This window comes from Lissotriton vulgaris, chromosome 2_1 (genome assembly GCF_964263255.1).
Source record: "Lissotriton vulgaris chromosome 2_1, aLisVul1.2, whole genome shotgun sequence".
NCBI lineage: Eukaryota > Metazoa > Chordata > Amphibia > Caudata > Salamandridae > Lissotriton > Lissotriton vulgaris.
In genome coordinates, this window is record NC_141687.1 from 1,904,861,825 (window position 1) to 1,904,879,939 (window position 18,115).

Sequence of the window (18,115 nt, forward strand, 5' to 3'; positions counted from 1 at the left end):
TTCTTAACCAGAAAGGAGACAAGCTTCCGGGGACCGGTTTCTGGCATTTCAGCCGTCGTCGGCCCGGCTTTCTTGAATCCTGATGGAGCAGTGAGTAAGGGACTCATGTCTGAGTATACCCTGCCACGCCTATAGTGGCCAAAAACGATTCAGAAAAGGGGGTGGTGATGAACAGAGTGTCTGAATTAAGCAGACCACTCTTACCCAGTCCAAAGATCAGGGCTTGATCCATCACCGTTATTTAACTCACTGCCCCATCCCAGCTCAGAACCTGGCTATATGCAAATCAGTCTGTCCCTGGCCCAGTGCATCATGGGAACAGGGCAGACCAAACTACCAAGCCAATTCTTAACCAGAAAGGAGACAAGCTTCCGGGGACCGGTTTCTGGCATTTCAGCCGTCGTCGGCCCGGCTTTCTTGAATCCTGATGGAGCAGTGAGTAAGGGACTCATGTCTGAGTATACCCTGCCACGCCTATAGTGGCCAAAAACGATTCAGAAAAGGGGGTGGTGATGAACAGAGTGTCTGAATTAAGCAGACCACTCTTACCCAGTCCAAAGATCAGGGCTTGATCCATCACCGTTATTTAACTCACTGCCCCATCCCAGCTCAGAACCTGGCTATATGCAAATCAGTCTGTCCCTGGCCCAGTGCATCATGGGAACAGGGCAGACCAAACTACCAAGCCAATTCTTAACCAGAAAGGAGACAAGCTTCCGGGGACCGGTTTCTGGCATTTCAGCCGTCGTCGGCCCGGCTTTCTTGAATCCTGATGGAGCAGTGAGTAAGGGACTCATGTCTGAGTATACCCTGCCACACCTATAGTGGCCAAAAACGATTCAGAAAAGGGGGTGGTGATAAACAGAGTGTCTGAATTAAGCAGACCACTCTTACCCAGTCCAAAGATCAGGGCTTGATCCATCACTGTTATTCAACTCACTGCCCCATCCCAGCTCAGAACCTGGCTATATGCAAATCAGTCTGTCCCTGGCCCAGTGCATCATGGGAACAGGGCAGACCAAACTACCAAGCCAATTCTTAACCAGAAAGGAGACAAGCTTCCGGGGACCGGTTTCTGGCATTTCAGCCGTCGTCGGCCTGGCTTTCTTGAATCCTGATGGAGCAGTGAGTAAGGGACTCATGTCTGAGTATACCCTGCCACACCTATAGTGGCCAAAAACGATTCAGAAAAGGGGGTGGTGATGAACAGAGTGTCTGAATTAAGCAGACCACTCTTACCCAGTCCAAAGATCAGGGCTTGATCCATCACCGTTATTTAACTCACTGCCCCATCCCAGCTCAGAACCTGGCTATATGCAAATGAGTCTGTCCCTGGCCCAGTGCATCATGGGAACAGGGCAGACCAAACTACCAAGCCAATTCTTAACCAGAAAGGAGACAAGCTTCAGGGGACCGGTTTCTGGCATTTCAGCCGTCGTCGGCCCGGCTTTCTTGAATCCTGATGGAGCAGTGAGTAAGGGACTCATGTCTGAGTATAACCTGCCACACCTATAGTGGCCAAAAACGATTCAGAAAAGGGGGTGGTGATGAACAGAGTGTCTGAATTAAGCAGACCACTCTTACCCAGTCCAAAGATCAGAGCTTGATCCATCACCGTTATTTAACTCACTGCCCCATCCCAGCTCAGAACCTGGCTATATGCAAATCAGTCTGTCCCTGGCCCAGTGCATCATGGGAACAGGGCAGACCAAACTGCCAAGCCAATTCTTAACCAGAAAGGAGACAAGCTTCCGGGGACCGGTTTCTGGCATTTCAGCCGTCGTCGGCCCGGCTTTCTTGAATCCTGATGGAGCAGTGAGTAAGGGACTCATGTCTGAGTATACCCTGCCACACCTATAGTGGCCAAAAACGATTCAAAAAAGGGGGTGGTGATGAACAGAGTGTCTGCATTAAGCAGACCACTCTTACCCAGTCCAAAGATCAGGGCTTGATCCATCACCGTTATTTAACTCACTGCCCCATCCCAGCTCAGAACCTGGCTATATGCAAATCAGTCTGTCCCTGGCCCAGTGCATCATGGGAACAGGGCAGACCAAACTACCAAGCCAATTCTTAACCAGAAAGGAGACAAGCTTCCGGGGACCGGTTTCTGGCATTTCAGCCGTCGTCGGCCCGGCTTTCTTGAATCCTGATGGAGCAGAGAGTAAGGGACTCATGTCTGAGTATACCCTGCCACGCCTATAGTGGCCAAAAACGATTCAGAAAAGGGGGTGGTGATGAACAGAGTGTCTGAATTAAGCAGACCACTCTTACCCAGTCCAAAGATCAGGGCTTGATCCATCACCGTTATTTAACTCACTGCCCCATCCCAGCTCAGAACCTGGCTATATGCAAATCAGTCTGTCCCTGGCCCAGTGCATCATGGGAACAGGGCAGACCAAACTACCAAGCCAATTCTTAACCAGAAAGGAGACAAGCTTCCGGGGACCGGTTTCTGGCATTTCAGCCGTCGTCGGACCGGCTTTCTTGAATCCTGATGGAGCAGTGAGTAAGGGACTCATGTCTGAGTATACCCTGCCACACCTATAGTGGCCAAAAACAATTCAGAAAAGGGGGTGGTGATGAACAGAGTGTCTGAATTAAGCAGACCACTCTTACCCAGTCCAAAGATCAGGGCTTGATCCATCACCGTTATTTAACTCACTGCCCCATCCCAGCTCAGAACCTGGCTATATGCAAATCAGTCTGTCCCTGGCCCAGTGCATCATGGGAACAGGGCAGACCAAACTACCAAGCCAATTCTTAACCAGAAAGGAGACAAGCTTCCGGGGACCGGTTTCTGGCATTTCAGCCGTCGTCGGCCCGGCTTTCTTGAATCCTGATGGAGCAGTGAGTAAGGGACTCATGTCTGAGTATACCCTGCCACGCCTATAGTGGCCAAAAACGATTCAGAAAAGGGGGTGGTGATGAACAGAGTGTCTGAATTAAGCAGACCACTCTTACCCAGTCCAAAGATCAGGGCTTGATCCATCACCGTTATTTAACTCACTGCCCCATCCCAGCTCAGAACCTGGCTATATGCAAATCAGTCTGTCCCTGGCCCAGTGCATCATGGGAACAGGGCAGACCAAACTACCAAGCCAATTCTTAACCAGAAAGGAGACAAGCTTCCGGGGACTGGTTTCTGGCATTTCAGCCGTCGTCAGCCCGGCTTTCTTGAATCCTGATGGAGCAGTGAGTAAGGGACTCATGTCTGAGTATACCCTGCCACACCTATAGTGGCCAAAAACGATTTAGAAAAGGGTGCGGTGATGAACAAAGTGTCTGAATTAAGCAGACCACTCTTACCCAGTCCAAAGATCAGGGCTTGATCCATCACCGTTATTTAACTCACTGCCCCATCCCAGCTCAGAACCTGGCTATATGCAAATCAGTCTGTCCCTGGCCCAGTGCATCATGGGAACAGGGCAGACCAAACTACCAAGCCAATTCTTAACCAGAAAGGAGACAAGCTTCCGGGGACCGGTTTCTGGCATTTCAGCCGTCGTCGGCCCGGCTTTCTTGAATCCTGATGGAGCAGTGAGTAAGGGACTCATGTCTGAGTATACCCTGCCACACCTATAGTGGCCAAAAACGATTCAGAAAAGGGGGTGGTGATGAACAGAGTGTCTGAATTAAGCAGACCACTCTTACCCAGTCCAAAGATCAGGGCTTGATCCATCACCGTTATTTAACTCACTGCCCCATCCCAGCTCAGAACCTGGCTATATGAAAATCAGTCTGTCCCTGGCCCAGTGCATCATGGGAACAGGGCAGACAGAACTACCAAGCCAATTCTTAACCAGAAAGGAGACAAGCTTCCGGGGACCGGTTTCCGGCATTTCAGCCGTCGTCGGCCCGGCTTTCTTGAATCCTGATGGAGCAGTGAGTAAGGGACTCATGTCTGAGTATACCCTGCCACACCTATAGTGGCCAAAAACGATTCAGAAAAGGGGGTGGTGATGAACAGAGTGTCTGAATTAAGCAGACCACTCTTACCCAGTCCAAAGATCAGGGCTTGATCCATCACCGTTATTTAACTCACTGCCCCATCCCAGCTCAGAACCTGGCTATATGCAAATCAGTCTGTCCCTGGCCCAGTACATCATGGGAACAGGGCAGACCAAACTACCAAGCCAATTCTTAACCAGAAAGGAGACAAGCTTCCGGGGACCGGTTTCTGGCATTTCAGACGTCGTCGGCCCGGCTTTCTTGAATCCTGATGGAACAGTGAGTAAGGGACTCATGTCTGAGTATACCCTGCCACACCTATAGTGGCCAAAAACAATTCAGAAAAGGGGGTGGTGATGAACAGAGTGTCTGAATTAAGCAGACCACTCTTACCCAGTCCAAAGATCAGGGCTTGATCCATCACCGTTATTTAACTCACTGCCCCATCCCAGCTCAGAACCTGGCTATATGCAAATCAGTCTGTCCCTGGCCCAGTGCATCATGGGAACAGGGCAGACCAAACTACCAAGCCAATTCTTAACCAGAAAGGAGACAAGCTTCCGGGGACCGGTTTCTGGCATTTCAGCCGTCGTCGGCCCGGCTTTCTTGAATCCTGATGGAGCAGTGAGTAAGGGACTCATGTCTGAGTATACCCTGCCACACCTATAGTGGCCAAAAACAATTCAGAAAAGGGGGTGGTGATGAACAGCGTGTCTGAATTAAGCAGACCACTCTTACCCAGTCCAAAGATCAGGGCTTGATCCATCACCGTTATTTAACTCACTGCCCCATCCCAGCTCAGAACCTGGCTATATGCAAATCAGTCTGTCCCTGGCCCAGTGCATCATGGGAACAGGGCAGACCAAACTACCAAGCCAATTCTTAACCAGAAAGGAGACAAGCTTCCGGGGACCGGTTTCTGGCATTTTAGCCGTCGTCGGCCCGGCTTTCTTGAATCCTGATGGAGCAGTGAGTAAGGGACTCATGTCTGAGTATACCCTGCCACACCTATAGTGGCCAAAAACGATTCAAAAAAGGGGGTGGTGATGAACAGAGTGTCTGCATTAAGCAGACCACTCTTACCCAGTCCAAAGATCAGGGCTTGATCCATCACCGTTATTTAACTCACTGCCCCATCCCAGCTCAGAACCTGGCTATATGCAAATCAGTCTGTCCCTGGCCCAGTGCATCATGGGAACAGGGCAGACAGAACTACCAAGCCAATTCTTAACCAGAAAGGAGACAAGCTTCCGGGGACCGGTTTCCGGCATTTCAGCCGTCGTCGGCCCGGCTTTCTTGAATCCTGATGGAGCAGTGAGTAAGGGACTCATGTCTGAGTATACCCTGCCACACCTATAGTGGCCAAAAACGATTCAGAAAAGGGGGTGGTGATGAACAGAGTGTCTGAATTAAGCAGACCACTCTTACCCAGTCCAAAGATCAGGGCTTGATCCATCACCGTTATTTAACTCACTGCCCCATCCCAGCTCAGAACCTGGCTATATGCAAATCAGTCTGTCCCTGGCCCAGTGCATCATGGGAACAGGGCAGACCAAACTACCAAGCCAATTCTTAACCAGAAAGGAGACAAGCTTCCGGGGACCGGTTTCTGGCATTTCAGCCGTCGTTGGCCCGGCTTTCTTGAATCCTGATGGAGCAGTGAGTAAGGGACTCATGTCTGAGTATACCCTGCCACACCTATAGTGGCCAAAAACGATTCAGAAAAGGGGGTGGTGATGAACAGAGTGTCTGAATTAAGCAGACCACTCTTACCCAGTCCAAAGATCAGGGCTTGATCCATCACCGTTATTTAACTCACTGCCCCATCCCAGCTCAGAACCTGGCTATATGCAAATCAGTCTGTCCCTGGCCCAATGCATCATGGGAACAGGGCAGACCAAACTACCAAGCCAATTCTTAACCAGAAAGGAGACAAGCTTCCGGGGACCGGTTTCTGGCATTTCAGCCGTCGTCGGCCCGGCTTTCTTGAATCCTGATGGAGCAGTGAGTAAGGGACTCATGTCTGAGTATACCCTGCCACACCTATAGTGGCCAAAAACAATTCAGAAAAGGGGGTGGTGATGAACAGAGTGTCTGAATTAAGCAGACCACTCTTACCCAGTCCAAAGATCAGGGCTTGATCCATCACCGTTATTTAACTCACTGCCCCATCCCAGCTCAGAACCTGGCTATATGCAAATCAGTCTGTCCCTGGCCCAGTGCATCATGGGAACAGGGCAGACCAAACTACCAAGCCAATTCTTAACCAGAAAGGAGACAAGCTTCCGGGGACCGGTTTCTGGCATTTCAGCCGTCGTCGGCCCGGCTTTCTTGAATCCTGATGGAGCAGTGAGTAAGGGACTCATGTCTGAGTATACCCTGCCACGCCTATAGTGGCCAAAAACGATTCAGAAAAGGGGGTGGTGATGAACAGAGTGTCTGAATTAAGCAGACCACTCTTACCCAGTCCAAAGATCAGGGCTTGATCCATCACCGTTATTTAACTCACTGCCCCATCCCAGCTCAGAACCTGGCTATATGCAGATCAGTCTGTCCCTGGCCCAGTGCATCATGGGAACAGGGCAGACCAAACTACCAAGCCAATTCTTAACCAGAAAGGAGACAAGCTTCCGGGGACCGGTTTCTGGCATTTCAGCCGTCGTCGGCCCGGCTTTCTTGAATCCTGATGGAACCTGATGAAGTAGTGTGGCTCACTGGTTGTGAAGTAGTGTGGCTCACTGGTTAGAGGCGGCAGACCCGAGAGCAGAGGACGGCCCGGGACCAGGGTTCGATTCCCGGCGCGGCAGGTTTCTGGACCAGGGTCAGCGGACTCGATAATTCTCTCGCCTCGGTGCCCACTCTGATCAGCGATCACACTCGGCAACTCTGGGCATTAGCTTGCCTCATCTTCACTAACAGCCCCACCAAACCGCCGGGGATGCCTGGTCTCACCCTGGAGATACCCATTAAGGGACCATCTCTCAGGGAAGCCAGGAAGGGTTTCGCAGTGGTCGAAGCGCCTTGGGACCCTACGGGTAAGTAGTGCGCTATATAAATGCCAATACAATACAGCAGTGAGTAAGGGACTCATGTCTGAGTATACCCTGCCACACCTATAGTGGCCAAAAACGATTCAGAAAAGGGGGTGGTGATAAACAGAGTGTCTGAATTAAGCAGACCACTCTTACCCAGTCCAAAGATCAGGGCTTGATCCATCACCGTTATTTAACTCACTGCCCCATCCCAGCTCAGAACCTGGCTATATGCAAATCAGTCTGTCCCTGGCCCAGTGCATCATGGGAACAGGGCAGACCAAACTACCAAGCCAATTCTTAACCAGAAAGGAGACAAGCTTCCGGGGACCGGTTTCTGGCATTTCAGCCGTCGTCGGCCTGGCTTTCTTGAATCCTGATGGAGCAGTGAGTAAGGGACTCATGTCTGAGTATACCCTGCCACACCTATAGTGGCCGAAAACGATTCAGAAAAGGGGGTGGTGATGAACAGAGTGTCTGAATTAAGCAGACCACTCTTACCCAGTCCAAAGATCAGGGCTTGATCCATCACCGTTATTTAACTCACTGCCCCATCCCAGCTCAGAACCTGGCTATATGCAAATGAGTCTGTCCCTGGCCCAGTGCATCATGGGAACAGGGCAGACCAAACTACCAAGCCAATTCTTAACCAGAAAGGAGACAAGCTTCAGGGGACCGGTTTCTGGCATTTCAGCCGTCGTCGGCCCGGCTTTCTTGAATCCTGATGGAGCAGTGAGTAAGGGACTCATGTCTGAGTATAACCTGCCACACCTATAGTGGCCAAAAACGATTCAGAAAAGGGGGTGGTGATGAACAGAGTGTCTGAATTAAGCAGACCACTCTTACCCAGTCCAAAGATCAGAGCTTGATCCATCACCGTTATTTAACTCACTGCCCCATCCCAGTTCAGAACCTGGCTATATGCAAATCAGTCTGTCCCTGGCCCAGTGCATCATGGGAACAGGGCAGACCAAACTGCCAAGCCAATTCTTAACCAGAAAGGAGACAAGCTTCCGGGGACCGGTTTCTGGCATTTCAGCCGTCGTCGGCCCGGCTTTCTTGAATCCTGATGGAGCCGTGAGTAAGGGACTCATGTCTGAGTATACCCTGCCACACCTATAGTGGCCAAAAACGATTCAGAAAAGGGGGTGGTGATGAACAGAGTGTCTGAACTAAGCAGACCACTCTTACCCAGTCCAAAGATCAGGGCTTGATCCATCACCGTTATTTAACTCACTGCTCCATCCGAGCTCAGAACCTGGCTATATGCAAATCAGTCTGTCCCTGGCCCAGTGCATCATGGGAACAGGGCAGACCAAACTACCAAGCCAATTCTTAACCAGAAAGGAGACAAGCTTCCGGGGACCGGTTTCTGGCATTTCAGCCGTCGTCGGCCCGGCTTTCTCGAATCCTGATGGAGCAGTGAGTAAGGGACTCATGTCTGAGTATACCCTGCCACACATATAGTGGCCGAAAACGATTCAGAAAAGGGGGTGGTGATGAACAGAGTGTCTGAATTGAGCAGACCACTCTTACCCAGTCCAAAGATCAGGGCTTGATCCATCACCGTTATTTAACTCACTGCTCCATCCCAGCTCAGAACCTGGCTATATGCAAATCAGTCTGTCCCTGGCCCAGTGCATCATGGGAACAGGGCAGACCAAACTACCAAGCCAATTCTTAACCAGAAAGGAGACAAGCTTCCGGGGACTGGTTTCTGGCATTTCAGCCGTCGTCAGCCCGGCTTTCTTGAATCCTGATGGAGCAGTGAGTAAGGGACTCATGTCTGAGTATACCCTGCCACACCTATAGTGGCCAAAAACGATTTAGAAAAGGGGGCGGTGATGAACAAAGTGTCTGAATTAAGCAGACCACTCTTACCCAGTCCAAAGATCAGGGCTTGATCCATCACCATTATTTAACTCACTGCCCCATCCCAGCTCAGAACCTGGCTATATGCAAATCAGTCTGTCCCTGGCCCAGTGCATCATGGGAACAGGGCAGACCAAACTACCAAGCCAATTCTTAACCAGAAAGGAGACAAGCTTTCGGGGACCGGTTTCTGGCATTTCAGCCGTCGTCGGCCCGGCTTTCTTGAATCCTGATGGAGCAGTGAGTAAGGGACTCATGTCGGAGTATACCCTGCCACACCTATAGTGGCCAAAAACGATTCAGAAAAGGGGGTGGTGATGAACAGAGTGTCTGAATTAAGCAGACCACTCTTACCCAGTCCAAAGATCAGGGCTTGATCCATCACCGTTATTTAACTCACTGCCCCATCCCAGCTCAGAACCTGGCTATATGAAAATCAGTCTGTCCCTGGCCCAGTGCATCATGGGAACAGGGCAGACAGAACTACCAAGCCAATTCTTAACCAGAAAGGAGACAAGCTTCCGGGGACCGGTTTCCGGCATTTCAGCCGTCGTCGGCCCGGCTTTCTTGAATCCTGATGGAGCAGTGAGTAAGGGACTCATGTCTGAGTATACCCTGCCACACCTATAGTGGCCAAAAACGATTCAGAAAAGGGGGTGGTGATGAACAGAGTGTCTGAATTAAGCAGACCTCTCTTACCCAGTCCAAAGATCAGGGCTTGATCCATCACCGTTATTTAACTCACTGCCCCATCCCAGCTCAGAACCTGGCTATATGCAAATCAGTCTGTCCCTGGCCCAGTGCATCATGGGAACAGGGCAGACCAAACTACCAAGCCAATTCTTAACCAGAAAGGAGACAAGCTTCCGGGGACCGGTTTCTGGCATTTCAGCCGTCGTCGGCCCGGCTTTCTTGAATCCTGATGGAACAGTGAGTAAGGGACTCATGTCTGAGTATACCCTGCCACACCTATAGTGGCCAAAAACGATTCAGAAAAGGGGGTGGTGATGAACAGAGTGTCTGAATTAAGCAGACCACTCTTACCCAGTCCAAAGATCAGGGCTTGATCCATCACCGTTATTTAACTCACTGCCCCATCCCAGCTCAGAACCTGGCTATATGCAAATCAGTCTGTCCCTGGCCCAGTGCATCATGGGAACAGGGCAGACCAAACTACCAAGCCAATTCTTAACCAGAAAGGAGACAAGCTTCCGGGGACCGGTTTCTGGCATTTCAGCCGTCGTCGGCCCGGCTTTCTTGAATCCTGATGGAGCAGTGAGTAAGGGACTCATGTCTGAGTATACCCTGCCACACCTATAGTGGCCAAAAACAATTCAGAAAAGGGGGTGGTGATGAACAGAGTGTCTGAATTAAGCAGACCACTCTTACCCAGTCCAAAGATCAGGGCTTGATCCATCACCGTTATTTAACTCACTGCCCCATCCCAGCTCAGAACCTGGCTATATGCAAATCAGTCTGTCCCTGGCCCAGTGCATCATGGGAACAGGGCAGACCAAACTACCAAGCCAATTCTTAACCAGAAAGGAGACAAGCTTCCGGGGACCGGTTTCTGGCATTTCAGCCGTCGTCGGCCCGGCTTTCGTGAATCCTGATGGAGCAGTGAGTAAGGGACTCATGTCTGAGTATACCCTGCCACACCTATAGTGGCCAAAAACGATTCAGAAAAGGGGGTGGTGATGAACAGAGTGTCTGAATTAAGCAGACCACTCTTACCCAGTCCAAAGATCAGGGCTTGATCCATCACCGTTATTTAACTCACTGCCCCATCCCAGCTCAGAACCTGGCTATATGCAAATCAGTCTGTCCCTGGCCCAGTGCATCATGGGAACAGGGCAGACCAAACTACCAAGCCAATTCTTAACCAGAAAGGAGACAAGCTTCCGGGGACCGGTTTCTGGCATTTCAGCCGTCATCGGCCCGGCTTTCTTGAATCCTGATGGAGCAGTGAGTAAGGGACTCATGTCTGAGTATACCCTGCCACGCCTATAGTGGCCAAAAACGATTCAGAAAAGGGGGTGGTGATGAACAGAGTGTCTGAATTAAGCAGACCACTCTTACCCAGTCCAAAGATCAGGGCTTGATCCATCACCGTTATTTAACTCACTGCCCCATCCCAGCTCAGAACCTGACTATATGCAAATCAGTCTGTCCCTGGCCCAGTGCATCATGGGAACAGGGCAGACCAAACTACCAAGCCAATTCTTAACCAGAAAGGAGACAAGCTTCCGGGGACCGGTTTCTGGCATTTCAGCCGTCGTCGGCCCGGCTTTCTTGAATCCTGATGGAGCAGTGAGTAAGGGACTCATGTCTGAGTATACCCTGCCACACCTATAGTGGCCAAAACGATTCAGAAAAGGGGGTGGTGATGAACAGAGTGTCTGAATTAAGCAGACCACTCTTACCCAGTCCAAAGATCAGGGCTTGATCCATCACCGTTATTTAACTCACTGCCCCATCCCAGCTCGGAACCTGGCTATATGCAAATCAGTCTGTCCCTGGCCCAGTGCATCATGGGAACAGGGCAGACCAAACTACCAAGCCAATTCTTAACCAGAAAGGAGACAAGCTTCCGGGGACCGGTTTCTGGCATTTCAGCCGTCGTCGGCCCGGCTTTCTTGAATCCTGATGGAGCAGTGAGTAAGGGACTCATGTCTGAGTATACCCTGCCACACCTATAGTGGCCAAAAACAATTCAGAAAAGGGGGTGGTGATGAACAGAGTGTCTGAATTAAGCAGACCACTCTTACCCAGTCCAAAGATCAGGGCTTGATCCATCACCGTTATTTAACTCACTGCCCCATCCCAGCTCAGAACCTGGCTATATGCAAATCAGTCTGTCCCTGGCCCAGTGCATCATGGGAACAGGGCAGACCAAACTACCAAGCCAATTCTTAACCAGAAAGGAGACAAGCTTCCGGGGACCGGTTTCTGGCATTTCAGCCGTCGTCGGCCCGGCTTTCTTGAATCCTGATGGAGCAGTGAGTAAGGGACTCATGTCTGAGTATACCCTGCCACGCCTATAGTGGCCAAAAACGATTCAGAAAAGGGGGTGGTGATGAACAGAGTGTCTGAATTAAGCAGACCACTCTTACCCAGTCCAAAGATCAGGGCTTGATCCATCACCGTTATTTAACTCACTGCCCCATCCCAGCTCAGAACCTGGCTATATGCAAATCAGTCTGTCCCTGGCCCAGTGCATCATGGGAACAGGGCAGACCAAACTACCAAGCCAATTCTTAACCAGAAAGGAGACAAGCTTCCGGGGACTGGTTTCTGGCATTTCAGCCGTCGTCAGCCCGGCTTTCTTGAATCCTGATGGAGCAGTGAGTAAGGGACTCATGTCTGAGCATACCCTGCCACACCTATAGTGGCCAAAAACGATTTAGAAAAGGGTGCGGTGATGAACAAAGTGTCTGAATTAAGCAGACCACTCTTACCCAGTCCAAAGATCAGGGCTTGATCCATCACCGTTATTTAACTCACTGCCCCATCCCAGCTCAGAACCTGGCTATATGCAAATCAGTCTGTCCCTGGCCCAGTGCATCATGGGAACAGGGCAGACCAAACTACCAAGCCAATTCTTAACCAGAAAGGAGACAAGCTTCCGGGGACCGGTTTCTGGCATTTCAGCCGTCGTCGGCCCGGCTTTCTTGAATCCTGATGGAGCAGTGAGTAAGGGACTCATGTCTGAGTATACCCTGCCACACCTATAGTGGCCAAAAACGATTCAGAAAAGGGGGTGGTGATGAACAGAGTGTCTGAATTAAGCAGACCACTCTTACCCAGTCCAAAGATCCGGGCTTGATCCATCACCGTTATTTAACTCACTGCCCCATCCCAGCTCAGAACCTGGCTATATGAAAATCAGTCTGTCCCTGGCCCAGTGCATCATGGGAACAGGGCAGACAGAACTACCAAGCCAATTCTTAACCAGAAAGGAGACAAGCTTCCGGGGACCGGTTTCCGGCATTTCAGCCGTCGTCGGCCCGGCTTTCTTGAATCCTGATGGAGCAGTGAGTAAGGGACTCATGTCTGAGTATACCCTGCCACACCTATAGTGGCCAAAAACGATTCAGAAAAGGGGGTGGTGATGAACAGAGTGTCTGAATTAAGCAGACCACTCTTACCCAGTCCAAAGATCAGAGCTTGATCCATCACCGTTATTTAACTCACTGCCCCATCCCAGCTCAGAACCTGGCTATATGCAAATCAGTCTGTCCCTGGCCCAGTGCATCATGGGAACAGGGCAGACCAAACTACCAAGCCAATTCTTAACCAGAAAGGAGACAAGCTTCCGGGGACCGGTTTCTGGCATTTCAGCCGTCGTCGGCCCGGCTTTCTTGAATCCTGATGGAACAGTGAGTAAGGGACTCATGTCTGAGTATACCCTGCCACACCTATAGTGGCCAAAAACGATTCAGAAAAGGGGGTGGTGATGAACAGAGTGTCTGAATTAAGCAGACCACTCTTACCCAGTCCAAAGATCAGGGCTTGATCCATCACCGTTATTTAACTCACTGCCCCATCCCAGCTCAGAACCTGGCTATATGCAAATCAGTCTGTCCCTGGCCCAGTGCATCATGGGAACAGGGCAGACCAAACTACCAAGCCAATTCTTAACCAGAAAGGAGACAAGCTTCCGGGGACCGGTTTCTGGCATTTCAGCCGTCGTCGGCCCGGCTTTCTTGAATCCTGATGGAGCAGTGAGTAAGGGACTCATGTCTGAGTATACCCTGCCACACCTATAGTGGCCAAAAACAATTCAGAAAAGGGGGTGGTGATGAACAGAGTGTCTGAATTAAGCAGACCACTCTTACCCAGTCCAAAGATCAGGGCTTGATCGATCACCGTTATTTAACTCACTGCCCCATCCCAGCTCAGAACCTGGCTATATGCAAATCAGTCTGTCCCTGGCCCAGTGCATCATGGGAACAGGGCAGACCAAACTACCAAGCCAATTCTTAACCAGAAAGGAGACAAGCTTCCGGGGACCGGTTTCTGGCATTTCAGCCGTCGTCGGCCCGGCTTTCTTGAATCCTGATGGAGCAGTGAGTAAGGGACTCATGTCTGAGTATACCCTGCCACACCTATAGTGGCCAAAAACGATTCAAAAAAGGGGGTGGTGATGAACAGAGTGTCTGCATTAAGCAGACCACTCTTACCCAGTCCAAAGATCAGGGCTTGATCCATCACCGTTATTTAACTCACTGCCCCATCCCAGCTCAGAACCTGGCTATCTGCAAATCAGTCTGTCCCTGGCCCAGTGCATCATGGGAACAGGGCAGACCAAACTACCAAGCCAATTCTTAACCAGAAAGGAGACAAGCTTCCGGGGACCGGTTTCTGGCATTTCAGCCGTCGTCGGCCCGGCTTTCTTGAATCCTGATGGAGCAGTGAGTAAGGGACTCATGTCTGAGTATACCCTGCCACGCCTATAGTGGCCAAAAACGATTCAGAAAAGGGGGTGGTGATGAACAGAGTGTCTGAATTAAGCAGACCACTCTTACCCAGTCCAAAGATCAGGGCTTGATCCATCACCGTTATTTAACTCACTGCCCCATCCCAGCTCAGAACCTGGCTATATGCAAATCAGTCTGTCCCTGGCCCAGTGCATCATGGGAACAGGGCAGACCAAACTACCAAGCCAATTCTTAACCAGAAAGGAGACAAGCTTCCGGGGACCGGTTTCTGGCATTTCAGCCGTCGTCGGCCCGGCTTTCTTGAATCCTGATGGAGCAGTGAGTAAGGGACTCATGTCTGAGTATACCCTGCCACACCTATAGTGGCCAAAAACGATTCAGAAAAGGGGGTGGTGATAAACAGAGTGTCTGAATTAAGCAGACCACTCTTACCCAGTCCAAAGATCAGGGCTTGATCCATCACTGTTATTTAACTCACTGCCCCATCCCAGCTCAGAACCTGGCTATATGCAAATCAGTCTGTCCCTGGCCCAGTGCATCATGGGAACAGGGCAGACCAAACTACCAAGCCAATTCTTAACCAGAAAGGAGACAAGCTTCCGGGGACCGGTTTCTGGCATTTCAGCCGTCGTCGGCCTGGCTTTCTTGAATCCTGATGGAGCAGTGAGTAAGGGACTCATGTCTGAGTATACCCTGCCACACCTATAGTGGCCAAAAACGATTCAGAAAAGGGGGTGGTGATGAACAGAGTGTCTGAATTAAGCAGACCACTCTTACCCAGTCCAAAGATCAGGGCTTGATCCATCACCGTTATTTAACTCACTGCCCCATCCCAGCTCAGAACCTGGCTATATGCAAATGAGTCTGTCCCTGGCCCAGTGCATCATGGGAACAGGGCAGACCAAACTACCAAGCCAATTCTTAACCAGAAAGGAGACAAGCTTCAGGGGACCGGTTTCTGGCATTTCAGCCGTCGTCGGCCCGGCTTTCTTGAATCCTGATGGAGCAGTGAGTAAGGGACTCATGTCTGAGTATAACCTGCCACACCTATAGTGGCCAAAAACGATTCAGAAAAGGGGGTGGTGATGAACAGAGTGTCTGAATTAAGCAGACCACTCTTACCCAGTCCAAAGATCAGAGCTTGATCCATCACCGTTATTTAACTCACTGCCCCATCCCAGCTCAGAACCTGGCTATATGCAAATCAGTCTGTCCCTGGCCCAGTGCATCATGGGAACAGGGCAGACCAAACTGCCAAGCCAATTCTTAACCAGAAAGGAGACAAGCTTCCGGGGACCGGTTTCTGGCATTTCAGCCGTCGTCGGCCCGGCTTTCTTGAATCCTGATGGAGCAGTGAGTAAGGGACTCATGTCTGAGTATACCCTGCCACACCTATAGTGGCCAAAAACGATTCAAAAAAGGGGGTGGTGATGAACAGAGTGTCTGCATTAAGCAGACCACTCTTACCCAGTCCAAAGATCAGGGCTTGATCCATCACCGTTATTTAACTCACTGCCCCATCCCAGCTCAGAACCTGGCTATATGCAAATCAGTCTGTCCCTGGCCCAGTGCATCATGGGAACAGGGCAGACCAAACTACCAAGCCAATTCTTAACCAGAAAGGAGACAAGCTTCCGGGGACCGGTTTCTGGCATTTCAGCCGTCGTCGGCCCGGCTTTCTTGAATCCTGATGGAGCAGTGAGTAAGGGACTCATGTCTGAGTATACCCTGCCACGCCTATAGTGGCCAAAAACGATTCAGAAAAGGGGGTGGTGATGAACAGAGTGTCTGAATTAAGCAGACCACTCTTACCCAGTCCAAAGATCAGGGCTTGATCCATCACCGTTATTTAACTCACTGCCCCATCCCAGCTCAGAACCTGGCTATATGCAAATCAGTCTGTCCCTGGCCCAGTGCATCATGGGAACAGGGCAGACCAAACTACCAAGCCAATTCTTAACCAGAAAGGAGACAAGCTTCCGGGGACCGGTTTCTGGCATTTCAGCCGTCGTCGGCCCGGCTTTCTTGAATCCTGATGGAGCAGTGAGTAAGGGACTCATGTCTGAGTATACCCTGCCACACCTATAGTGGCCAAAAACAATTCAGAAAAGGGGGTGGTGATGAACAGAGTGTCTGAATTAAGCAGACCACTCTTACCCAGTCCAAAGATCAGGGCTTGATCCATCACCGTTATTTAACTCACTGCCCCATCCCAGCTCAGAACCTGGCTATATGCAAATCAGTCTGTCCCTGGCCCAGTGCATCATGGGAACAGGGCAGACCAAACTACCAAGCCAATTCTTAACCAGAAAGGAGACAAGCTTCCGGGGACCGGTTTCTGGCATTTCAGCCGTCGTCGGCCCGGCTTTCTTGAATCCTGATGGAGCAGTGAGTAAGGGACTCATGTCTGAGTATACCCTGCCACGCCTATAGTGGCCAAAAACGATTCAGAAAAGGGGGTGGTGATGAACAGAGTGTCTGAATTAAGCAGACCACTCTTACCCAGTCCAAAGATCAGGGCTTGATCCATCACCGTTATTTAACTCACTGCCCCATCCCAGCTCAGAACCTGGCTATATGCAAATCAGTCTGTCCCTGGCCCAGTGCATCATGGGAACAGGGCAGACCAAACTACCAAGCCAATTCTTAACCAGAAAGGAGACAAGCTTCCGGGGACTGGTTTCTGGCATTTCAGCCGTCGTCAGCCCGGCTTTCTTGAATCCTGATGGAGCAGTGAGTAAGGGACTCATGTCTGAGTATACCCTGCCACACCTATAGTGGCCAAAAACGATTTAGAAAAGGGTGCGGTGATGAACAAAGTGTCTGAATTAAGCAGACCACTCTTACCCAGTCCAAAGATCAGGGCTTGATCCATCACCGTTATTTAACTCACTGCCCCATCCCAGCTCAGAACCTGGCTATATGCAAATCAGTCTGTCCCTGGCCCAGTGCATCATGGGAACAGGGCAGACCAAACTACCAAGCCAATTCTTAACCAGAAAGGAGACAAGCTTCCGGGGACCGGTTTCTGGCATTTCAGCCGTCGTCGGCCCGGCTTTCTTGAATCCTGATGGAGCAGTGAGTAAGGGACTCATGTCTGAGTATACCCTGCCACACCTATAGTGGCCAAAAACGATTCAGAAAAGGGGGTGGTGATGAACAGAGTGTCTGAATTAAGCAGACCACTCTTACCCAGTCCAAAGATCAGGGCTTGATCCATCACCGTTATTTAACTCACTGCCCCATCCCAGCTCAGAACCTGGCTATATGAAAATCAGTCTGTCCCTGGCCCAGTGCATCATGGGAACAGGGCAGACAGAACTACCAAGCCAATTCTTAACCAGAAAGGAGACAAGCTTCCGGGGACCGGTTTCCGGCATTTCAGCCGTCGTCGGCCCGGCTTTCTTGAATCCTGATGGAGCAGTGAGTAAGGGACTCATGTCTGAGTATACCCTGCCACACCTATAGTGGCCAAAAACGATTCAGAAAAGGGGGTGGTGATGAACAGAGTGTCTGAATTAAGCAGACCACTCTTACCCAGTCCAAAGATCAGGGCTTGATCCATCACCGTTATTTAACTCACTGCCCCATCCCAGCTCAGAACCTGGCTATATGAAAATCAGTCTGTCCCTGGCCCAGTGCATCATGGGAACAGGGCAGACAGAACTACCAAGCCAATTCTTAACCAGAAAGGAGACAAGCTTCCGGGGACCGGTTTCCGGCATTTCAGCCGTCGTCGGCCCGGCTTTCTTGAATCCTGATGGAGCAGTGAGTAAGGGACTCATGTCTGAGTATACCCTGCCACACCTATAGTGGCCA